Source organism: Alligator mississippiensis, chromosome 3, assembly GCF_030867095.1.
Source record: "Alligator mississippiensis isolate rAllMis1 chromosome 3, rAllMis1, whole genome shotgun sequence".
In the NCBI taxonomy this organism is placed as follows: Eukaryota; Metazoa; Chordata; order Crocodylia; family Alligatoridae; genus Alligator; species Alligator mississippiensis.
In genome coordinates, this window is record NC_081826.1 from 254,768,749 (window position 1) to 254,793,882 (window position 25,134).

General features: G+C 46.1%; 1 long non-coding RNA gene across 1 annotated transcript; it reads right to left on the minus strand.

Moving 5' to 3' along the window:
• Positions 1 to 8,333: 8,333 nt before the first annotated feature.
• On the minus strand, positions 8,334 to 24,329 carry LOC132249152 (uncharacterized). Its single transcript, XR_009460560.1, has 3 exons — positions 24,171 to 24,329; positions 10,867 to 10,990; positions 8,334 to 8,563 (listed from the first exon to the last, which is right to left on the minus strand). It is a non-coding gene; the product is annotated as an uncharacterized LOC132249152 (long non-coding RNA).
• Between the last annotated feature and the right edge of the window lie 805 nt (positions 24,330 to 25,134).

A 25,134-nucleotide genomic window follows, 5' to 3' on the forward strand; every position in this document is an offset into this window, starting at 1 on the left:
CCCAGAGCACTTCAGCATGTCTTTCCAAGAACTAGGAATGGAAGACTGTGATCCCAAGCTGAGTTAATTTGGGGAAAATTCAAACTTGGGCTTTGTTTTTCAGTGTACTGCACTGATAGATATAAGAGCAGCTGTTATTTGGTGTCCCAACTCAAGTATGTAACTCTTGTCAGTCACTATATTCTTCTATTTTTATTTCTTCTTTGATCATTTTTCTTAAACTAATCTAAGTCATCTTGACTCCTTATACATGGCCATAGTCTTTCTTTGCCTTTCATAATCTGGGCCAAATCCTTTTCTTATGTACACTGGTATAAAATCTGGACTCTATTTGGATGTAAACATAGGGGAAAACAGTCACTTGCTTTCTGGTTTTTTGCCCCAATGTACTGAGCAATTCCAGTGTTTCGTTTTTGTTTTAGGTGAGTGACTGATTGATTGATTGGGTTTTATTTTCATTTTGCATCATTTATCTGGATGCATGACTTTCAAAAAGTACTTGCAGAACAAAATATTCCTCAAGCTTTTTAAGATGCTTTCATTGGTTATCACTATTATTGTTTCTTGTATCAGGCCTTTTTTATAGCAGTTCCTGCAGGGGGAAATAACGCTGCTTGCTTTATTATTTCAGCTTTGATTTAATTGAATGGTGTAGTTGCTCAGTTCAGTTTATTTTGATTTTTTTTTTAGTCTGGAAGCATCAGTCTTCCTTTAAAATTGGGTTTGAGGCTTTGTATTGAGATTTGACATGATATTTGTGGAAAGATTGCACTGCTGACCTATTGAAATAGGCAACATTATCTAAAAGAAAGAGTTCTATTTAGTTTGTTCTTTTGTAACTGCCCAGTATACCTAGTCTTTTAATACAGTTTCAATCTGAACTGACAGGGATGCCAGAGGAATATAAATTGTGAATGGGCTCAACTGAGTCTTGAAATCCCACATTTTGATTTAAGGATGATATTTAGAGTTCCAGCCTTGACAAGCTTATTTTTTTCCTTCTTTTCTCCTGAAAGGATCTGAAATAACCAATGGGTTGTGTTTTATCTTGGTGGTCTTTATATTAGTGGTAAGCTGTTGTCTTGTTTTAAATTTAAATATTTATTTCTGATCAGAAGTGGAGCTAGAAAGAAGTTGTTCTGCCTCTGTGTGGTGGCTTTGTTATTTGCAGTGTTGTAATAAATAATCTGATTTCTGTAAGTGAGTCTTGCAGCTCCACTGAAGTGCTCTACTTAATGGTATATCATGAGGGCTCTGTTACACCTCACTCTGTGAGCTGCACAAATGTTGATTCATGTTAATGCTAGGTTGGTGCTTGGAGCAGTTATTTCTCCATCACCCTTAGTCTAGAAACCTTCTGTGACTGTTCCCCATCTGCACAGCTGTGCCCTGCCACTAGAGGCCTGGGGAGCAGGGGCAGGTCTAGGACCTCTAGCTGTGAGTTGCCTAGGGACTAGGACTAGGGACAGACATTACACATAAACCAGTTTGTGATCAGAAACTGGCTTAAACCTGTAACAGAACAGATGTTCAGTGCACATAAACCAGTTTGAAAATGGCTGAAACTGGTTTGAGATAAACCTGGTTGAATGTAATATCAGACTTAACTGATTTGGCTCAAATTGGTTTATGCAATGTCTGCCCCAGACCCCTTCCTGGTTTAAGATAAACCAGACACCCCCAGCATCCCAGCATGCTCTCTGGGCTGGGTGGGGCTCTCTGCTGCACAGCAGGGCTGGCCCCTCCCCTTTGCTCTCTGGGCAGAGCTCCTCTGGCACAAACTTGCAGATACAGCAGGGTCTGGCTACCCTGTGCCCCACCTCCCCTCCCTTGCCCTCCCATCTCATCACTTGCAGCTTAAGCAGGGATACCTTCCTCCCCTCCCCCACAGCACGAACCATAACCAGGATATGGTATGCTAGCTAGTGCTACATAAGGCTTCAGCAGAAACTGCAGACACAGAAGGGTTTGCTGGCTTTCCCTTGCCCTACCCTCCCTCACTGCTCAAGCTGGAAATCTCCCCCCTCCTCCCTCCCATCTCCCACAGCATGGACCCCAGCCCCATGGACCCTAGGCATGTGGTTTGCTAGCTAATGCTGAGAGGTGTCTGTGTGTGTGTGTCTCCAATTTCAATGGGACAGGCAGGCAGATAGAACAGGGCTTTTGAAGCTAATCAACAGGTCACCCAGGTAAACTGTTTAAGAAGAGTTTGAAGTAATAGGAGAGAGGTTATTGGAGTAATAGGTTATTGGAGAGAGGTTATTAGAGTTTGAAGTAATAGGAGAGAGGTAAGCTGTTTAAGAAGAATTTGAAGTAATAGGAGAGAGGTTATCATTTTGCTAATCAAGTGATAAAGAATCTCTAATCAGCTTCAGGCTACCTTGCTCACAGGTCAGTTTGCTGGTGACAGTCTGACAAGCAGGGAGGGAGATTGAAAATCTCTGTATCATCAACAGATGCGTGCACTGCGCACACACCCTTGCATCAGAGTCTTAGCAAGGGTCTGGGGGCTAACAACTCTCCCACCCCTTGAGCAACCAGGGTGGAAAAGCCTGGGATGCTTCAGACAGACCTCCCTAATGAGAAAGTCCTGCCAAGGCCTGGCCACTCCCCCCTCAGCTCAACTCTGTGCAAGGGAAGGGAGGGCTGCTGTAGCGCACCCCAGCTTCTAGCCTGAGCCACTCCAGGCATGTGCCTGAATTTCCTCAGTCCAGAGAAAATGTCTGTCCAGTTTCCATCTGGTTCAACCTAGCCAGGTTAGACTAACCTGAAAAGGTTGAATCAATTCAGGCTCAGGCTTTTTGAATGTCTTTCCCTAGCCTAGAGGACTGGTGAGCCAGGACAGGCTTCTATCCTTGCTATACAGGCAGGGGTGTGAGAGATCCTGGGATACTGGAGGACTTAAACTTGTTAATGTGCTGACAGTCTAAGGGTTAAGAGCTCCAGGAGCCACCCAAACGTACTGTGTAACAAGGCCCTAAGATATTGCTTCCATTGCTTCCTATTGCCTTGTTTCTTACCAAACATCAGAACTGACTCTTCCTTCATGTACCTTAGTCACCAGTCTAGAGTTGTGCATCAACCTCCAGCAGTTTGTCTGAGGATGAGATTGAACCTTTAGGTTCAGATCTGTCTCAGGAGTGGTGAAACAGAAACAGTTACAATCAAAGTCACAATCTTTCCCTTTTGCTCAATCTGTGGTCTTTGGACCCCTTGGGTCCAAAGTCTATATCTAAGGGGTCCATGAAAGATGACTATGATTAAAAGTATGTGAATACCCACACTTACAATTCAAATTTATCCCCATTCAAAAATGTTTAGAGGTCCAGAAATGAAAAAAGGTTGAAAACCACAGCTTTAAGAAGTTAATTTTGCTTCTGTCCTCATACCAGCCCGCTGGGGCTGCCCTAAAGTTCATAGTTGTGTCCCAGCATTCAGCATCCTAAATTTGAAAAACTGGTCTGGATCACTACCTCACAGTGCCCTGTTGAGAGGACACATCTGCCTGGTTCCATGATTTTCTTACCTCTGGATCTGCTGCCTCCTGAACAGCTGCACTCAAGCAGCTCTGCACCCTGGGTTATTAGTTCTGATTCTCAATAAGAACAAAATGAATTTGTCTGCATGCAGTGCCATGGGTTTGCTCTGCTGTGTGGGAAGCAATGTAGCTCTCATCACAGGGTGTGATACCAGGCTGCTGGAGGTTGCCTGTGGTGAGAGGCAGAGCAAATTAGTAGGGCTGTGCAAAATTTTGATGGGTGTTTCATTTAGAAGCTCTTTCGATATGTTTTGAGCTTGAAACAGCAAAATTGAAATGAAACAAAAGACTTCAAAACAGCTTTGAATTGAAATGAGGGGACCCAAAACATTTTGAAAGTTTCTAAATGTTTTGAGTTTCAAAGCCGGGCTTGCCTACAGATAAACAGAAACTAAGGAGAGGGACAGAGAAGAGTGGGGAAGGACTGCTCTCTGATATTGACATCTATCTCCCAGTTCGATTCCCCCAGCTCTCTGATCATTTCTACAGCTCTTCCCAGGGGGTGCATGCCCCTGATCTGCATGTGGGATTTCAGCAGGCTGCTGCTGCAGGTTGGGGCCAGTGGCAACCACTCAGCACACCCTGAGCCGAGCGCTGGGAAGATTACAGTGCTGCTGCTGGCCTCAGCCTGCAGTGGCAGCCTGCTGAAACCCCACATGCAGATCCGGGGGCCCGCACCCCCTGGGAAGAGCTGGGGGAAGGGATCAGAGAGCTGGGGAATCAAATAGGGGGCTAGGAAATTGAATAGGGAGCTGGGGAATTGAACCAGAAGCTGGGGAATTGAACAGGGGGCTGGGGAATCGAGCCAGGGGCTAGGGGAACGTTCAGAGACCTGAACGTTTCATAGATTCATAGATTCATAGATGTTAGGGTCGGAAGGGACCTCAATAGATCATCAAGTTTCCCCAGGCCCTGGCTTGATTCCCCAACACCCTGAACATTCCCCCAGGAACCTGAACATTCCCCCAGTTCCCAATTCAATTCCCGAGCTCCCTGATCATTTCCCCCAGCTCTGCCCAGGAGGGCCCCTGGATGATACGGGATGTCAGCAGGCTGCCTCTGCCAGCTGGTGATGGCAGCAGCTCTGGGCTATTTTCCCAGACAGCCTGCTGAAACCCTGTGTGCAGATCCAGGGGGCCAGGACCCCCAGGAAGAGCTGGAGAATCAAACCAGGAGCTCTGGCTGACAGGTGGATCCACCCCAGCTCCCAGACAGCATGCAGTGCCCTGCCAAGCCATGGTGCACCTGTGCAATGGTGCAGCTGCTGTGCAAGTGCCAGGTGGAGGGGGGGGGTGATCCCCACTGCCCTGCGCTGCATGGGAGTGCTCTGCCACAAGTGCCCAGAGGCCCCAGTTGCCGCTGCCAGAATCAGTGAGTGCAGGGCTTTTTTTTAAAAAAAAGCTCTGCACTCACCGGTTGTGGAGCATGTGGATGACAGCATGCTGTTACTGCCAGCTGGAGTCAGCACTAGCACCCAAGTCTGCTTGGCGCAGCCCACGCCAAGCACCAGGAAGATCCCAGTGCTGGCACTGGTCCCAGCCGGCAGCGGCAGCCTGCTGTCATCCTGCACGCAGATCCAGGGGCCCATGCCCCCCCAGGAGGGCTGCAGGGCTGTGCCAGACTCCTCCCAGGGGGAGTGGGCCCCTGAATCTGCATGCAGGATGACAGCATGCTGCCACTGCCAGCAAGTTTTACTAGTTTTGCTTTGAAGTTTGCTTACTAGTTTGAAATGCTGTTTCACAAAAACTCCTGCGCTCATCTCCTTGACACTTGGCAGGCTTCATGCCCTCTGAAGGGGCTACCATCCCTGCAATTTTCATCTGAATCAGGCAAAGAATGACACAGTTATAGGCATTTAGTGATTCCCTACTCAATTCCCCAGCTCCCTGATCACTTCCCTATGGGCGAAATGTCAAAACGCATTACAACAGCAAAAGTTTTGATGAAGTGAAATGGAACAGTGCTTCAAAACAGTGAAATGAAACATTGTCCCTTTGAATTGTCGAAATGGAAGTCAAAATGAAATGGTGCTGTTTAGCACAGCCCTACAAATTAGCCTCCTTTCAAATTGTGCCTACACTAACCAGAACCAGAAGTGGTACAGACTAATACTGGTAGCAGAGGTCTGTAGAACATCCAAGATTTTGTCCAGGATTTTGCCTCCAAATACTTGCTTTATGCTTCACCCACTGCCTGCCACTTCCACTATTCACTTGTTCCCATGGCAGTGTGTTGGACACGCATTTCCTATCTTCCCTTCTGAACCCAGACCCAAACATGCAGCAGGATAGTCAAGTGCCTTCCTTCTTCTTCCCCCACTGCACAGGCACACTAAAGCTCACCAGAACCTAACCCCTTGGTTGTAAACTCTTTGGATTAGAAACTTGTTTGGTTTCACTTGCTTGGGAAGTGCCTGAAATGCATAGGGTCAGATTGTGAGCCCCTTCCTCACAGTGGCAAGCAGTTACTGCCAGAGTTACTGCCATTGTCTTCAAGAGTTTGATGAATTTACATTCCAGGGACTTTATCCTGTCAGTCTTTACTCATGCAAATAGTCCCATATTTCAAGTCTGAAATCGAAGGGCATTTATCACATTTGACAGGTTGGCATGATCTGGTCCTCTGTACAGCTACAGAAAATCACAAAACCAGACACCGGGAAACATTTCTGGATCCAGGAAAGTGATGCGAAGAGGATTCTTAATCATGATTAGCAGGGAGGAAAGACTGTCCTAAGATGTGGTTTTAAAGGAAGGATTTCAAAACTAGAGAGACTTGGGGTCTGGTTGGGGAGGAATGAGGGAGAATGATTGGGGAATAGGATATTTTTGACAGCTTCTGAACTGTGAATATAATCTCATCCAGCATTTTGACCTCTGAGCAGCATGGGGTGAACCTCAGACACAAGGAACATGGAGATGTGAGGTGACTTTCTCACAAGCTGTTGTAAGTCAGTGCTTTAAAATGTTTGACTCTGGTTCCTTTAAATTTTATTCAGTCGTAAAAAAAGGGAAACATAATTTTTTAAAATCCTAAAATGTTTGTAATAGCAAAGCAAACATCCCAGCTTTTCACAACACACAAGCACAGCTCTAGTACTTTTTAATTCTTTTATCCAAGGTACATAAAACAACAGATAAAAATTAGTGTCTGTTTTATTAATTAAATTTGCTGCTAGAGAGTCTAAGAAATGGCTATGTTATCAAACGTGTCCTTGGGAAACTTGCTTTTAAACCCGCTAGTATAGTAATTTCTCTAAACCAATGTTGTCAGCCTGCATTGATTATACCATGCAGGATCGCTTTCTGTACCTGCTTTATTTAGTATCTCACAATAGGAGTATTGCAGCGGCTGTTGATTTAAGATTTACCACAGGTGAGAACATTTAAGCCGGGGGAGGGCATATCTAAAGTGCAGTCACAAAAATGACTGCAGTGAAAGCAGGGATTCCTGATCTAGCTTTACATTAGCTAGGTTGGGTAAGGGTAACTGCCTAGTCATGCCTTAGCCAAGAAACAAGTAAATTACCCTGCACTGAGCTCTGCGCTGCTGCGGCTACACTATCACAAATACCCAAGCAAGGTATTTAAAGTTAATTCAGGTATCTCTACACTACACTGCAGTCACGGTATAGTCCCTGCAGTGTTACACCTTCAGTGTGGGCATACCCTGTGACTTTCTAGTTCTGAGGAGGGTAGACTTGCCTAGCCTCCCTGAAACAGGAATGGACAACAGGAATGCTCTCCCAGACACAGTAATCCAAGTAAAGTTTCCCTCTTCCTCTAGGTGACAGAATAATATTGACTAGACTGTCAATATTATAGTTCTAGGTGTCAGGTCTACTCAGATCTGTTCACAGGTACCCAGTATCACCACTTCTGTTAACAATCTTCCTTTCTGCTGAGCAGCAACACGATATCCTAAAGTTTTTCTCCTTGGACTGGGGACTTGTAAAAATTACATTTTAGTGGCTTACAATTCTTTAGCTTTTTTCACAAATTAGTATTTCTACAAATGCTGTGATGTATCCTTTGGGAGCCAGATACTTCCATAAGTGCTGATAAAGATGGTAAGAGGCATGATAGTCTAATCAGAAAGGAAGACGGGGGTGGGGGAGTGAATCACCCTTCTCACATGTGGTCTGTTTAGTACTGGATATTATACCCTGCAGTTTCAGGGGAGTGTATTCATGAACCAACATTTTCTTTCTATCTGTTACTTTTATAGTTCTATCTACATGTTGGGGGACTGAAGAAATGTCACTAATTTTGGATTTTAAGGGAAGTCTCTCTTGTCCCATTCGGAGTTGTATTTATAATGTTATTGTACCTAGCCAACAGAACTGTATGGACACAAATAATATGTCTGGCTAGATAAGTACAGGAGTGTAGATTCTCCACATACTTCTGTTGAGTAGTTGTATGTAGGCCTGAAAGACAAACTGGTCTGAGGGATTGACACAAAGAATGATTTCAGCAGCAGTGTACCAGGTTTGGACTGGGTCAGAGTTATTATATTACAGTGTTATGCTAGCAGTGCTGTAAAATAGGTCAAATCATGCTTTTATTTTAGTGAGCATGCTTCCAGTGATTTATAACTTCCCCAAATTACCTTTTCATATGACATTTCTCATGCTTGTTCTCAGCCTAAAAGTGATTATTTTTAATGGAAGATTTGAAGAGAATTGTTTGAACTGATTTTGAGTTATCTGACCATGAAAATATGGTGTTTCCTCAGCCATAAAAAGAAATCAGACAATTTTTATACTTGAATAGTTAAAAAAAATGTAACTTTATTCAGCACCAAGGTTTTGTTTGGAAGGCAGCATGTGCACTTAAAGCAAAGACAGGCTTGAACAAATGGCTTATCATAGACACTGGTGTCAAATACAGATGTAGTCTCTCACATCTCCTTGATATTGCCATTGACTTCATTATAAGAAAGAAAGGAGATGGGTACAGCAATGTTGAGGCACTGCATAGCTTCAAAGCAGGACTAGAAGAGCTATATTTTGCTGCCCAAAGTCTGTGGAGAAGAAATGATGGACAGAAATGAAATCATCTACAGCAAAAAAAAAGCTAATAAACAAGCTCTAATAACGAGCTTAAAAGGCAAATGGAATACAAGAAGCCAGTCAATTCACTCACATACCCTGGCAGGAATGTGTGAAACAGTGGGAATGTCCAAAGGAAAATAATGGCAGTAATTGGCAATGCAACAGCTAAATCAAGGCTTGGTCATTTAAAAAGCTATAATTTAAAGACCAAACTATGGATTCTCAGTGCAAATGCTATTTTCACCTTAATATAGAGATGCGAAAGCTAGAAACCCACCAAATGTGAAGACAATTGTCTAAAGGCCTCCAAAAGCAAATGCCTTGAAAAATAATTGTTATTCAATGGAATGAATCTGTAAAAAAGAGAAAATTCCATCATTTGACAAAAAGTTCAATTACCCTCCTTATAGCTATCATCATCCAGAGAGGATTGTATAAGGATTTGGAATTTGGGCTAAGAAGGAAGTCTTCTTCTCTCCTGTTGGACAATGGGCTGATGGGATTTAACAATCTGGAGGATGTATATAGGGTGTGTCTACACAAGAAGCTTAACTCCAATCATTGAGCTGGGGCTAGGAGCTACTTACACAAGAAGAGTTCTCCATCCAGCCAGGAGCTGGCTGGGACATGCCCCAGAAAGGACAGTTCCTAGCTAGACCTGGGCTGTGTGGGGAAGACCCACTAAGCACAGAGCTTTGTGCAATGGGTGAGAGAGCTCTACAGCAGCAGCGGTCTCCCAACCCTGTGCACATCAGGAGCCCTTCCAAAGTGTAGGGGACTAGGAGACAGCTGTTGCTGCAGTCAGTTGAGCTCTCCTGGCCCTGGGTGCATAGGGACTGGCCCCATGTTCCCTGCCATCCCTGTGCTAGCACCTAGAGATGGTTGCTGCAGGGAGGCAGAGCAGGGCTGGAGTAGCCCTGTACCAGGCTGCTCCTATTGGGAGCAAATCTGTTCTCAAGAGGGATCATGTGTAGATGTGCTCCCCAGTAGGCTTACTGTATTTTTAGATGTCCCTGGAGTGTTGCATGATAGATAGGGATGGCAGAGACTTGTTTATGCAGAATGTAAACTTTGAAAGCTTGGAAACAGTTCAGATTCAGAGACTGATTGCCTTTTTTTGGCATTTAATATACTTTTCAGGGCTATGCATTATTCCCATATTTCCAACTGGTGCACAGTGTTTGCATTCAAGATCTACACAGGGCACATCTACACATGCCTCCCACTGCACCGTTGTTACGAGCCATCATTTAGTACTTGCTTTCGCTGTTACTGCGCTGTCCCAGAGGAACATGGTTACTTTCAGCAGCTATGTTGCCATAGCAGAGTGTTATAATCATGGTTTGTGCCTGATGACACTGCGTCTCCATAGCCACAAGCCATGTCACCACAGTGCGTCACTATGCCTACGTAGCATTTTATGTAGACATGCCCACATGTAGCAGAAAGCCCCCTTTGCACATTTCCCTTCTGGACATTGATATAACAGAAGCCCCTTCTTGCCTGCACCTCCCCCCCCCCCCGCTTTTGTGCATTTCTATTTCCTTCTAAGGATTGGCAGAGACCTAGCACACTCATTGCATGGGTGTGGCAAGGCTCAAAGCAAGCCAGAAAGCTGAAGTGGCTTTCTGTAAGAGAAACCTAGAAACTGCATCTACATATCAATTAACCTCAGTGTCACTACAGAAAACAAAGGAACTAAAATATCCATTTCAAAGACTGTAAATATATCCTGTGCTAACCTAACTCACTTACTGTCCCCAGTAGCCTTTGATCTTCACTACCTTACGTTGCATTTTTATATATTTTTCACAGTGCCTTTGTATATTTCATCTGTCTCATCTTTACCATGGCATTTTGTATTTTATATTTTATACTTTTAAACCCTTAAGGAATGTACTCCCTGTAGAATGAAGTTATACCCTAGACCATTGTTAAAAACTGCATTGAAATTGTAATTGTAAAGTGATAAAATCTGCTATATTGGGTGGTCCCTTGAATGAATGCAAGTATGAATGACAAACTCAGTGCCTCTAGCTGTTAATTGACAATAGTCTAGCCAGAGGAACTTACCATTATAAAACTCTACAAGCTAATCAAGCCAAGGAATGGATTCCTGGAACTAAGCACCCACTATTCCTAGAACTATTCCTGTAGCCCATAGCAATACAGTCATTAGGTCCATAAGTCAAGGGTAGACTTCTAAAAATTCAGGTACCAGCAAGCAGAGACCCCTGTGACTAACAGCTGTTATGTACTACTCAGAACCCACATGGGACAGCAACCTCTGGATCGGGCAGCCAAGATGATGCTGGGGAATCACCCAAGTCCGCCATAAAGGGATAAAAGGAAGTGAAGCGTGACCCTCAGTGGTGCCTTCTCATCCAGTACCTGACCTACTGAGACAGAAAGAGAAGCAGGTGAACCCCTTCCAGAGAAGACATTGCCTTGAAGGAAGTTGACCATCAATGGCAGACTTCAGGGCCTCAGATAGGTAGATATGCTAACACCAGTGCTCTCACAATCACTACAGCAGCTGCTATACACTATACTACATGGGTTTAAATGACATGGGTTTGAATGAGTGAGTGCGTGTGTGTGTGTGTGTGTGTGTGTGTGTGTGTGTGTGTGTGTGTGCGTGTGTGCGCGCGCACTAAGGTGACCAGTATCCCTCATAACCCAAAGTTTGCATTTATGATTTTATTGGTAACTTCACACCCCATCCAATAAACTAGAATTTATGATGATCCCAAGAGTTGGTCCTTTGTAGCCAACACACAATGTAGTAATTAAGAGTACTGTGACTCTCATAACCAGAACAGCCTTATACAAAATTCCATCAATTTTAAACAATCTGGGTCAGGCTCATGTATTTCAGTCAGTTTACTGTGATGGTAAGCAACCAAAATGGCACTGAAATATAGTAGGTTTATAATCTGGTAGGGTTATGGTCTTAGTATTGTTTACCTCAACATTAACTTTTTAACACTGAGTTCCTGCTAAAGGCTATGGAGATGGGTAGAATCCAGTAGCCTTTTTTTCCAGTGTGGGCAAATCTCTGGTAACTGTGCTGAAATTCTGACCTTATGGAATTCAGTGGCAGATTTGCCATTGACTATGGCAGGACCAGGATTTCATGCCTGGTTAAAATATCAGGCATCAGTGAACGGCTCCTTTGCCCACATGCCAGTTAGCAAACAGAACCTTGTGAACACTTACTGCAAAATGCTAATTGCCCTCAACTCCTATTAAAATCTGCAAGATTTTCATAGATTGTAAGGCCATTATGGTCTTTTGTTATTATCTAGTGAGCCTAAACTTCTTAATAATGCATTCACTAAACAAAACTAAGATGAGATGATGTTTAGGGGATTTCTGTTTTATTTTGATGTTCTAGTTCCCTTTTAAGCTGCTTTGGTCCCCTTGTTGTATTCTTGTTTTTAAGTTATTCTGTTTTCTTACTGTAAGCTGCCCTGAGCTATATTGGGAAGGGAAGCGTATAAACAGAAGGAAGGAAGGCAGGAAGGACACAGGCCATAGGCCTTCCTTGACTTGATTTCTGTGTGAACTAAAGTAGAGCTTTTGGAAACACTACAAATTTTGATTTAAATAATTCAAGAGATGGAGAATCCATCACAATTCTTGCTAGGTTGTCCCAGTGGTTAATTGCCATAACTGTCAAAATTTTGTCTAATATTTAGTTTGAATGTAGCTAACTTCAACTTTCAACTTCTAGATCTTGTTATACCTTTGTCTGATAGACTGAAGAGCCCTCTTCCAAAATTTTCTTTCCCCTTCTAAGCAGAGAGAAGAGCCTCTCAAGCAGTTCCCTCTACTCCTTTCAGTTCTGCTCTTCCATGTTTCAGTAAAGTTCTTGTCAATCTGCCATTGCTGGGTCCTTCCTTTCACTTCTCTCCCTGTCCAGCTCCAGCTGCTCTGTCTGTAAGTGAAGGCACTGATCCAATCTGCATCCATACTCGTTAGAGGACATACAAAAAACTAGAACTTCTTGGTTACAAAATGATACCTTTTATTAGACAAGTTGGTCTAATAAAAGGTATCATTTTCGAACCAAGAAGTTCTAGTTTTTTGTATGATTCTTGTCTCAGACCATACACTCCTGATCCATACTCGTTATGCATTTTTTGCTGCAGGACAATCCTAGTTCTTTTTTTATTTGCCAGTTTAGGATCCTTTCCTCAAGAGGCATAGGCTGCTGCCTTAGCCCAGTAGAGATTAAAAGACTTGCCAGGGAAATGAAAGAGCATTTTATATATTTGACCATTGTAAGAAAGGAAATAATTTTTCTATTCTTCATCCCAGATACTTTTATCTACTTACTTGGTTGCATCACTCAACATTTCCCTGGTCAGAAACAGCTGTATCCCAGGTTACTATGGCAAATATTTCATATTTTTTAAAAGGGGCAGGGGAGAGGCGGGTCTGGTTGGGGTTGGGTATTACACTTAACAGCCTAGGGGGTCTGTCTGCTAATATTTTCTTTTTCTTCGTGGTATCATGTATCTCATTAACCTCTAACACTTACATTCTTGCTACTGGCAGTCAGACAGTATTAGAGGATGTTAACCTGTTGGAGAAAGGAAAAACTTTTCCAGGCCACAGGAATTTATGATATTAGGAAGACTTACCTAGCTATGAAGGTGCATGAATACTTGTACAAGTTATGTAGGGATGTGGCAGGGCACTAGAGGTGCTGCCACTTTAAGGACTGGGCCAAGGAGGGGCAGGTGCCTGATGGGGGCGGCCATTTTAAGGCCCTTCTCCCTGAGCTAAGGGCAGTCTGCGATCAGCCAGCGGAGGAGAAACACCTCTCTTCTGACCTGTGCCAGGAACACCTCGTGGGTAACGATGAGGCTATGGGGATGGCTTGGAGGCTTCACTGGTCCTGGGCATGACCTAAAACTGCACCCTGCTGAGGAAAGAAGGCCTAGTGGGGCCGCTGGTGGTTCAGCAGCCCCCATGTAAGTGCCAAGAGCAAGCACCTCCCCGGTGTAAGGTGGGTCAGGGCACCTTAATCTTAGCCCCCACCTTTGGGCGGCGGGGTTATTTAATGCAGGGAAGACCAGGTAAGCTTCCTGAAGCACTTGAGCCTGCTGGAGTGAGTGATCCTGAGGGGCCAGGCACGCTTTGCGAGGCACCTGAGCCGTGAATGGGGGACCTTCAAACCCTGTAAGCAGGCATGAAGCTTAGATCTGACCTGAGGGACCTCAACTGGTCTGTGCTGGGGCCAGAACTCAAGAGGGTTCAAAAGGGCCAGGGGCCCAGAGGGCAAAGAGGCTCAGGATCCTGACTGACCCGAGACAGGGCCCAGGACTAAGAGGAGCCGAAGTTCCCAGAGAGGGGACCACAGCTAGTGGGGTGAAGGGTACGGTTGAGTTTAGCTGTCTGGGATGCTATCTGCAAGGCTTGGGCTGCAGTGTAGGGGTGGAATGGAGCTGTGGATATTCCCCTAAACATTGGGGTTCAAAATGGGCAGCCTCCCACGTGATTAACATCCCAATACCATTAGATCAAAGTGTGGCAGGCAAGCGAGGCGGGTGGCTGGCTCATAGACAGGAGACAGGCCGGTGCTTGCACCAGGCATGAAAGCTGGCCCTTGTCACAAGGGAATATATGAAGTAATCCTGCCAACAGTGTGAGGGAACCCCTTTACAATGGTGCTTGGGTAAACGCTAGCACACCTGTGGCAGTGGGCCCTTTAAGAGAGGGATCCACCTATTTTTGGCCCCATCCACCTTTAACACTGTATAAGAGCTGAACCAAGGAAGGCAGGTCATATAGGATTAAGCCAGTGAGAAGGTAAGCGTTCTAGGCAGCTGGTATTGGATAGCTCTAAGAGGCCCAGGATAGTAGGCCTGGAAGGTAGTGGCAGGACAGAAAGCCAGAGTGATCTGTGGAGTAGAATGGGCATGGTACTACAGTGTTTGCACCCTGGTGATGTATCACTGGAGGAGGACTATGGATGGTATAGACCAGGATGTCAAGCTTGCCCCAAGCCCCAGGCCAGCTCTGGACTTCAGGAAATCTTCCTGGGCTAGATCTGCAGAGCCAGCCCAGCAGCAACTGGAGTGGGGCTGCATTTGGGTGGCAGTGCAGGTCCAGGGGAAGGCAGCAGTGCAGAGCCACATTTAGGCAGCAGACTAGAGCTCAGGCTGGGGAGCAGCGCAGAGCTGGGGGTGTGCAACTGTATTGGAGCACAGCACAGGACCGTTTTCAGACGGTGGTACAAGGCTACTTTAAGGCAGCAACATGGAAACCTGCCCAGGTGGCATTATGGGACTGCATTAGGGCAGCAGTGTGCTAGGGGAGCACACCCTGAAGACAAAGAAAGTGCCCAAGTTACTGTATGGAGCCTGAGGCAGGGTTCAGGTCATGAAGGGGCCTGAGATGGCCCCAGTCTACAGCGAGGCCTGAGGCATATAAAAGGAGCTGGGTGTGAGGCTCCAGGGGGGTGGGATTCTGAGCCCCATGAAGGAGCTGGGACCGAGGCCCAGTGTCGGGCAGGGGATTGAGGCTCCAGTGTGGGAGGGTCCCAAGCTGGGTGGGGAGCCAGAGGAAAAGGAAGAGGCTGGGAGCCCTTAGTGGGGGGTGATTGAGAGCACAGCGTGAGGACACGGGGATTGAGAATCCCAACATGAGGGCATGGGAAGGAGAGTCCCAACGTGAGGGTCCTGGTGTGAGGACACAGGAATGAGAACCCTAGTGTGGGAGCACTGGATCATAGGCCATATGTTAGGCCATGGATGTCATCTGTGAGGCATGGGACATGGTGTAAGGGAAGGGTTAGAGCCATGCATACACCCTCATCATAAGGGCAAGAAAATGGGCAGTCTCCCACCTTGTTTACATTATCAAATGGTTTTTATCAAAGGTATGGCAGGTGAGGCAGGCGGGCAGTTTGCCCTGAAACAAGTGGGTGGGCCAAAGACGTGACTGGCTCCAGGATGGCCACTAGTTACACATACCTTATTACACTTCTGAAAAACATCGCTTAAATGACTATCTGTTTCTTTAGGCATCTGAATACCATTGTAAATTTGGCCCTTCATAATTTTTCATCCTGCCTTTCTTTTAAAGAAATATATAGAAATACCAACAGCTTCAGAGTTTAAGATTACACATTAGCCTTCCAGCTGAAATGCAGCATGAAAAAAAATTGAAAAAAAAATCTTCCTGAAAAATTTCCCAAAACATTATTTGTGCAATGAACTGCCCATGCTCTGAGCCTTATATTTGCATAGTGACTTGAAGTATAGCTTCATAGTTGGTAGGGTCAGAAGGGACCTAAGCAGATCATCAAGTCTGACCCCCTGCCATGGGCAGGAAAGGATGCTGGGGTCAAACAACCCTGGCTAGGTGATTGTCTAGACTCCTTTCAAGAACCCCCAGGGTAGGGGTGAGCACCACTTCCCTTGGAAGTTGGTTCCAGCTCCTAGCCACCCTGACTGTGAAGTACTGCCTCCTGATGTCTAGCCTGAATCTACTCTCAGTCAACTTATGGACTTTATTCCTTGTTACTCCCAGTAGTGCTCAGGGGAACAGGGACTCTCCCATTGCCTGCTGGTCCCCCTTGGCAAGTTTATAGGCGGCCACCAGATCCCCTCTTAGCTTTCTTTTGTGGGGGCTGAACAGGTTCAGGTCCCATAGCCTCTCCTCATAGGGCCTACCCTGGTGCCCCTTGATCATGCAAGTGGCCTTCCTCTGGACTCTCTCGATGCTATCCACATCCCACCTGAAGTGCGGCTCCCAGAACTGGATGCAGTACTCCAACTGCAGCCTGACCAATGTTGCATAGAGGGGGAGGATCACTTCCCTGGACCTGCTCATGATGCATCTATGGATGCATGACAAGGTGCAGTAAGCCTTCCTGACCACATCCCCACATTAGCAGCCCATGTTCATCTTAGAATCAATAGTGCTTCCAAGATCCTTCTCATCAGCACAGAAGTAGAGAAGGGAGTTCCCCAGCCTGTAGGTATGCTGCTGGTTCTTCCTCCCCAGGTGCAACACCCTGCACTTGTCTGTATTGAAACCCATCCTATTCTCATCCGTCCATCTCTGTAACCTGTCCAGATCTAGTTGTAGCCTGTCCCTCTCTTCTAGCATGCTCACTTCTCCCCACAACTTAGTGTCATCTGCAAACTTAAACAAGGTGCTTTTCACTCCCTCGTTCGAGTCGCCGATGAAGATATTGATCAGTGCGGGTCCGAGGACAGAGCCCTGTGGAACGCCACTGCCCACATCCCTCCAGATTGAAAATGACCCATCCATCACCACTCTCTGGGTGCGGCCCTCCAGTCAATTTGTGACCCATCTGACTGTGTAGGCGTCGACACCACAGTAGCCTAAATTTTTAATGAGGAGGGGGTGAGAGACAGTCCAGTCCCTCCAGGGGACTGACTAGGTCCTCACTGACCCTAGGCCTGGGTGTGCCTCCCATGGGAACTATGGGGGTCCCAGTGGGGGTGGTGACCCGGTCCCTGCTCAGAAAAATGGAGGCAAAGAAATTGTTAAATAGGTTAGCTTTGCTGTCCGGTGCGGCACCCGGATTTCCTAGTGTGTCCTGCAGAGGCCCCACGTTACCCGGTACCTTCTCTTTGCCCCCTATGTATTTAAAAAAGGACTTCTTGTTGTCCTTGATCTGGGTAGCTAGTCCCAGTTCCATCTCTGCCTTGGCCTTCCTGACCGCCCCCCTACAGCCCCGAGCAACCAAGGTATAGTCCTCCCTGGTGGTGGCCCTTCCCTTCCATTGGGTGTATGCCTCCCTTTTAGCTAGGAGAGGTCCCCATATGCTTTTGGTGAGCCATGGGGGCTTTTGCGCCCTCTTGCCCCCTTTGATCCGCATTGGGCTTACCTCCCTTTGGGCTTGGAGGATTGTCTCCTTAACGAATGACCACTCTTCCTGGACACCCGACTCCCCTCCCCTCCGGGAGCTCAGTGCCTCCCTGACTATTCTCCTTACCTCATTGAAATCTGCCCTCCTGAAGTCCAGGGCTGCTGCCTCGCTGCAGGCCTTTGCCACCTTGTGCTAGATGGTGAATTCCAGCAGGCGATGCTCACTGTCACCCAGGTGGTCGAGCACCCGCAGACCCCTCACGAGGTTTTCACCCATGGCCAGGACCAGATCCAACAAGGCGTCTCCCCGGTGGGGCTGTGCATCTCCTGGATTAGATGGAGGTCCTGTATCTCGGCTAGAAACCTACATGAGCTGTCAGACCTGGCTGACTGCTCTTCCCAGCAGATGTCTAGAAAGTTCAGGTCGCCCATGATGACCACGTCTTTTGACCTAACTACCTCCGTGAACTGACTTAAGAATGCCTGGTCTAGCTCTTCCCCTTGGTTGGGTGGTCTGTAGTAGACTCCCACTGTTAAGTCCCTTTCCCCTCAACTTCCTTGTATTCTAACTGAGAGCACTTCAGTGTGCCCCTCCTCTGACCCAGTAGCACTTGTTGAGGATGTGTATTTCTCCTTGACGTAGAGTGCCACACCCACACCTCTCCTCCCTGTCCTATCCCTCCTGTACAGCCTATAGCCCTTGATATCCACCGCTCAGTCATGCATTAGGTCCCACCATGTTTCGGTGAGCCCCGCTATGTCTGGGTTGGTGTTAGCTAGCAGGAGGGTGAGTTCCTCCTGCTTGTTCCCCATACTGCGAGCATTAGTGTAGAGGCATTTGGTCTTGTCAGATCAATCTGGTGGCCTTGTACAACCAGGTCACAAAAGCCTTGCACGCAGGTGTTGCAGTGGATGTAGTCTTTCTGAACTTTAGGAAGGCGTTCGACACTGTCTCTCACCCCATTCTCATTAAAAAACTAGGGGACTGTGGTGTCGACACCTACACACTCAAATGGGTCAGTAGTTGGCTGGAGGGCCGCACCCAGAGAGTGGTGGTGGATGGGTCATTTTTGACTTGGAGGGATGTGGGTAGTGGGGTTCCGCAGGGCTCGGTCCTCAGTCCCTCACTGTTCAACATCTTCATCAGTGACTTGGATGGCAGTGCAAAAACCACCCTGTTCAAATTTGCGGACGACGCTAAGATGTGGGGAGAAGTGGGCACGCTAGAAGGGAGGAATAGGCTGCAATTAAAACTTAGACAGGTTACAGGGGTGGGCAGTTGAGAACAGGATGGGTTTCAACACTGACAAGTGCAAGGTACTTCACCTGGGGAGGAAGAACCAGCAGTATACCTACAGGCTGGGGAACTCCCTTCTCATCAGTGCAGAGGCACAAAAGGATCTTGGCATCATTATTGATGCCAAAATGAACATGGGCCGACAGTGTGGGGACGCGGTCAGGAAGGCTTAACCGTACCTTGTCATGCATCCACAGATGCATCTCGAGCAGGTCCAAGGAGGTGATCCTCCCCCTCTATACGCCACTCATCAGGCCGCAGTTGGAGTACTGCATCCAGTTCTGGGCGCCGCACTTCAGGAGGGATGTGGACAACATAGAGAGGGTCCAGAGGAGGGGACCAGCAGGCATTGGGAGAGTCCCTGTTCCCCCAAGCACTACCAGGAGTGACAAGAAATAAGGGTCACAAGCTGGCAGAGGGTAGATTCAGGCTAGACATCAGGAGGCGCTACTTCACTGTCAGGGCGGCTAGGATCTGAAACCAACTTCCAAGAGAAGTGGTGCTGGCTCCTACACTGGGGGTCTTTAAAAGGAGGCTGGATGAACACCTAGCCAGGGTCGTTTGAACCCAGTACTCTTTCCTGCCATGGTAGGGGGTCGGACTTGATGATCCTCCCTTCATAGTTGGTAGGGTCCCTTCCGACTCTACCAACTATGAAACTATGAAGACCTGCCTCTAATGAACCCATGTTGATTGCCCCTAAGCATAATCTCCCCTGCTGGTCCCTTGCAGATGTGCTCCTAGATAATTTTCTCAAAGAGCTTCCCCAGGACCGAGGTAAGACTAACGGGCCTATAGTTTCCTGGGTCCTCTTTCCTCCCTTTTTTGAAAATGGGGACCACATTGGCCCTTTTCCAGTCCTCTGGCACCATGCCAGAGCACCATGAGTGCTTGTAAAGTTGTACCAGGGGTCCCGCAATGACCTCTGCCAATTCCTGCAGCACTCTGGGGTGGAGATCATCAGGACCTGCTGATTTGAACACATCTAGTCCCTTCAGAAGTTCCCTGACTAGGTCCTCACTGACCCTGGGCCTGGCTGCGCCTCCTATGGTTCCGTCCGGAGTCCCAGTGTGGGGGATGTCCCTGTCCCTGCTCAGAAAAATGGAAGCAAAGAATCTGTTAAAAAGATTAGCTTTGTTGTCTGGTGCTACCACCAGATTACCAAGCATGTCCTGCAGAGGCCCCACACTACTTGGTACTTTCTTTTTACTCCCTATGTATTTAAAAAAGGACTTCTTGTTATCTTTGATCCGTGTCTCTAGTCCCAGTTTCAGTAAGAGGACTTAAAGACTTTATTGCTTTCAGGACCCTTTCCAGAATTCCCAAATATTTGATGATGTCCTACTGAAATCAGTCTGGTTTTAAGCGGACACTGGTGTCTACCCACATGGACCTATTTGCAGAGCCAGACCCAGAATAAGAACAAAACAGGAAGTTAAGAGAGATCACATCATTACCTATGGAAGGCTGGTTGACATGCCATCTCTTCCAATATTAACAACAAGCTTTAGCAAGACTTTAATAGCTATTAATAATGTGGAAACTTTTAAAATAGCTGGGCATGTTTTAATATTTATGACAGGAAACATACATTGCCTAAGAATCAAGTTAGTTAAAAATGGAATCTTTGGGACTTCTAAGCTGGTATGTACTATGTATTAAGATCCAAAATGATGCTGAATTTAACTAAACCTTTGGAAATAAGATATCTAGTTAATGGTTAGAGTGGGTTGTATAAACTTTTCTAAAATGTTCACTCAAAAGCATGATACTCTGACTTTAAAATGTATATTTTGTCTGTATTCTTAAGTGACTTTCTGAATTGGGCTTTAATTTCTGATTACCTAGTCTTTGGATAACTCATTTCAGAACTACATCTTCACATCTTCAGAAAAAAATTGGACAAAATGTATTTATCCTTTGTAACTGGCTGGCAGTGGCTGGCTTGTACAAGATACGTATCTTCCAAACACCACTGATATCCATCAAATGAATAGTAAACAACTTTAAGCAACCTGAAACTCCTGGTGGTATTGTGTGTTTGGTGAAATCTAGCAAAATGACAGAGTCACATTTGTAGTTTTATTTACTTCTGTTTACAAGACAGGGATTTATTTCATTTTATTGGTGTTTACTTTTAAATTAAGAAAATAGTGCTTGTTAGTGAAAGCTTACATTATAGTTACAGGTAACTGCTCGTTTAAAGGACTTGTCTAATAGAATGTTCTGATCACAAAGCTCTCCATGGGACAGAAACCCAGGGTGTACTTTTCTGCTGAAAGGCCATTCATTGCTGGTTTTTTAAACAGCACCTTATTTTCACATCTAAATTGTTTTTGTAGGATTCTTCCTTAGCAACACAACACTTGTCTGTCTGATAGCACACAAGCGACCATGTGAAATGCTGTCTCCTACCCAGCTATTCTGTACACCAGAGGTTCCAAACTTTTTCTTATTGCATACACCCTTCCAGATTTACTAGCTGCCTGCCTTCCCCTACCAGCATGTTTTATATTTTAACCCCTTAAATGCCAATTATTATTATAATCAAAATTAAATCTGCCATTACACAATTTATCCTGCATACCTCCCAGAGGTGTCTTGTGTACCCCCAGGGGTATACATACCAGAGTTTGGAAACACTTTTCCTACACTGTTTTGACTGTATTCCCAGCTCTATGGGTTGATGAGTCCTATACACATACAGGTGAATCTCTCCTTACCATGTGTACCCTTCCTGAACTTCTTTGTAATGCTTCCACCTTCATCTCCTCAACACCTGCCTCTAATAAGATGCCTATAAGAAATTGGACAATTGGGTTCTACCCCAAACCCTTTTAAAGTCAATAGAGGTTTTCATCTGACTTCAGTGAAGTTGAATCAGGCCCTTAATGATAGCTTGAAGGACAAATGGGTCTAGATATCACTTGCAAACTATGTAATAACAACTGCAAAGGTATAAACATATATTTGAGCACAGCCTTTGTCTTGTGAACCTCCAGTACTGAAAATGTATACTGGACCACAACTCATAATCCAAGTTATAAGTGTACGTGTATGCAGCATCACTAGTTGTTGTGGTATTCACAATGGGTATGTAGGTTGGTGTCTGACTTCTGTCTGCTTGTGATGTATAAATAGTTTTGTGCTTTATCTTGTAAGCTGTTTGGGGTGTGGCCAGTGCTTCTGTTTATGCTTGTATAATGTCTAGCAAAATGAGGCCCCTATTCTGATTGTATTATAAAGTAGTCCAAGGAATTTGGGTATACTTCATGGATGGACTGTAAAGGTTTGTTTTAACTGCACATACTACTTACTGGTAATTTTTTTTTCCATAGTTAATATAAAACTAATGGTGTAACTATGTGGGGCAATAGGGGCAACTGCCCTGGACATCCATTTTGGGGGTGGGGGAAGATGGAAAAAAAGCAGCTGCTGCCAGCAGCCTCATGTTTGTGTTCACAGTCATGGCAGCAACTGTAAGTCACCGTTTCTGCTTTGCCCCAGGCACCTGGCTGCATCCCTGCACTGCTGTATAAAAAAAACCTTTTGTGAATTAAACAAAACAATAAACAGAAGAGGATTGGAAAGTAAGACTTAGGAGAGAAGCTTAAGTGAACTGGTATTTTTCAGTTTAGAGCAAAGGAAACTGAGGAGAGACATTAATGCTTACAAATATGGAAAAGGGTATTAAAAAGGGACAAGCTAATTATTTTAATTAGTTAATGAGGATTGATCAAGTAGTTAGGGGCTTAGCTGGCCAATGGAAAAATTAGCTTAGGAACTAATAAGAACATTAATGCTGGGTAAATAATTCCTTGTGAATTATTTATCCAATTAGTTCCCATTTTGCTTGCAAGTATCTATAAATGGACTTTGGAACTTGTTCCACACACAAAGTAGCTTATGTGTGTTGACCAAAGCATCCTCCTCTCTTTCTTCCTGGCTGTCTAGCTGGGATTGCACTATATCCACTCTTCTACAGAAGATGAGTTAAGGACATTGGATTTTACTCAAAAGTCAAAAAAACCAAACCAAAGGGAGAGGTAGAGGGGAACTTGCTAAGTCCTAATGTAATTAGGAAAGTACCAGAGAAGCAAGAGGAGGTAACATGGTTAAAAGGTGGAGTGTTTCCAAAGGCACTCCTATAGCATGTATCTGTTGTATCAGACTTTTGGTGTTAGATATCTACTGAACTTAGGAATCTTTCTACTGGCTTAAACAGGCACTGGATTAGGTCCAAAATGCTTGAATCTTGTCTTTGCTATACTTCACTTGAGGATTCCCTGGTGGAATATTTGATAGATCATTCATAGCTAAAGGTATATCACTGTCACTCCATGTGAAATACAAGCAAGGTAGATCACATATCAGCAACTGCTTATTCTTTGTATGTCTTAAGTGACTCCTTCATCATGATAGAATAAAACCTTTCACAATTAAAAACAGTTACTGAGGTTTTTTTTCCTCATTGCTGTGTGTGCCAGGGGGACCTCCCAGGGCCGAACTGTGGCCCGCCCGCCTGTCACCGTGACAGCAGGCCTACTCAGGGCCGAGCTCTTCATGGCCCGCCCACCTGTCTCTGGGCAACCGTCCACTTATCTCGCCCGCCATGCTTTTGATGATAATTGATCCATATGTTGATGTCAATTAAGTGGGAGGCTGCCCATTGTAATGCCCCAATGCCCAGGGGCGCTCTGTGGCTCCGACTTCCCCTAATACCGCAGCCCAAGCCTCGCAGATGGCATCACAGTGTTCTTCCTCACCGGCCCCCGCACTGTGCCCCAGAATCTTCTATGTAAGACACCACTATGGTCTTCTCTACTCAGGCAGCCACTCGACCGTCATCTGGGCTACCTCACCCCCCCAAAGCCTTGTTCCCCTCTCGGATGTGGTTCCCCCGGAACCTTCGGCTACCTAGCCCTGGCCCACCTCAAGGCCGGTCAGGACCCCAGGCCCCCGGCTCTTGGGCGTCCCTCGTGGTGGGCCCCCGGCCCTTTTGACCCTCACTGGTTCTGGCCCCAGCATGGGCCAGTCAAGGGGACTCTCCCCTTCGGGCTGGGTCTCTCTAGCCACTCACTAACACTGGGCCTCACCATGCCACTACTCCCTTCCTCCTAGGAGGAACCGTGGCACCTCGCCCACCTTACTCCCACTCTCTGGGTCTGCCCTCTCTGGGCCCCTCACAGCACTGCCCCTCTTGGCCCTCATCCAACTCAGGGGTCACCCACCCGGTGGTGGTGGGAGCTAGGGGTTAAGGCACCCTGACCCGCCTTTCACCGGGCGGATCACTGGCCTGGTATTTCCTGGGGGCTCCCATGCCACTGAGAGCCCCACCAGACCACCCACTCCCAGCAGGGTGCAGTTTTAGGTCATGCCCAGGACCAGGAGCCTTCTGCCAACCCCTTGCAACTCCCCCTTACCTCCGGGTCAATGCAACCCTACAGCCAGACAATGTTGCTGCCTGACCTCCTGCAGCCAAACTGCCTGGTTTATATAAGCCCCAAAATGGCTGCCCTAATCAGGCACCTGGAGGCTGCCAGCTCCAGGCCCTTAAAGTGGCAGAGACACCCTGTGCTCTGCCACACTGTGTTAAAACAGCTTTTCATTCCATTGAGAGAATATTACTGTATGGTATCTGACCATGGTATTTGATATTACCAGATACAGCTTTAATTTATGTCCTATTGGGCATTTCTGTACATGCTATTAATTTGTAGCAATAAATTCTGGTGCAGTTTGCACTAGAGTTTATTGCTCCCAGGTGTGCTGTTTGAACATGTGCCTGGGACTGCAGCACGTTGAGCGGAGGTGGAGCAGCCCCAGCTGGCAGGGCGCCCTAGGGGTCAGCCTGCCAGCCCAGGGCTGGTCCTGCCCAGCTCAACATGCTGTGGAGGGGTGGCTGGGACATGAGGGTGTTTCTGTGCAGGGTTAGCTGGCAAGCAGCCCTTGTACTGAAGCACCCTTGTGTCGCAGCCACCTGGGTCAGTGTCTATGCATGTGTTTTCTGCAGAGTAAATACCTCCACCATAAGATAGTACTTGTGTTTACAAGCACTAGCCCACGCTGGAGTTAATTAGTTTACTCGGTCCTAATAGCACCACATAGATAGTGGCATTTTACTGTGGAGCTAATTAGGCAATTCCCCAGTAAATGCCTCATGTAGACACACCCATTAGAAGAAAAGTGACTTTTATATTTCAGGGAGAGGGGTACACACAGGAGTGTATATGTGTAATACTTTTTTTTACAGACATACTGTATTAAGTTTATTTTGGTATAGGAAAAACAGTTATGGTTACCAGTGAGCTAAGAAAGAAGATAGTATTGCTGTGTCCTGCAGCTTTAAAAATAAAGGGATGAAGAGGAGTGGCTTTTCATTTTCTT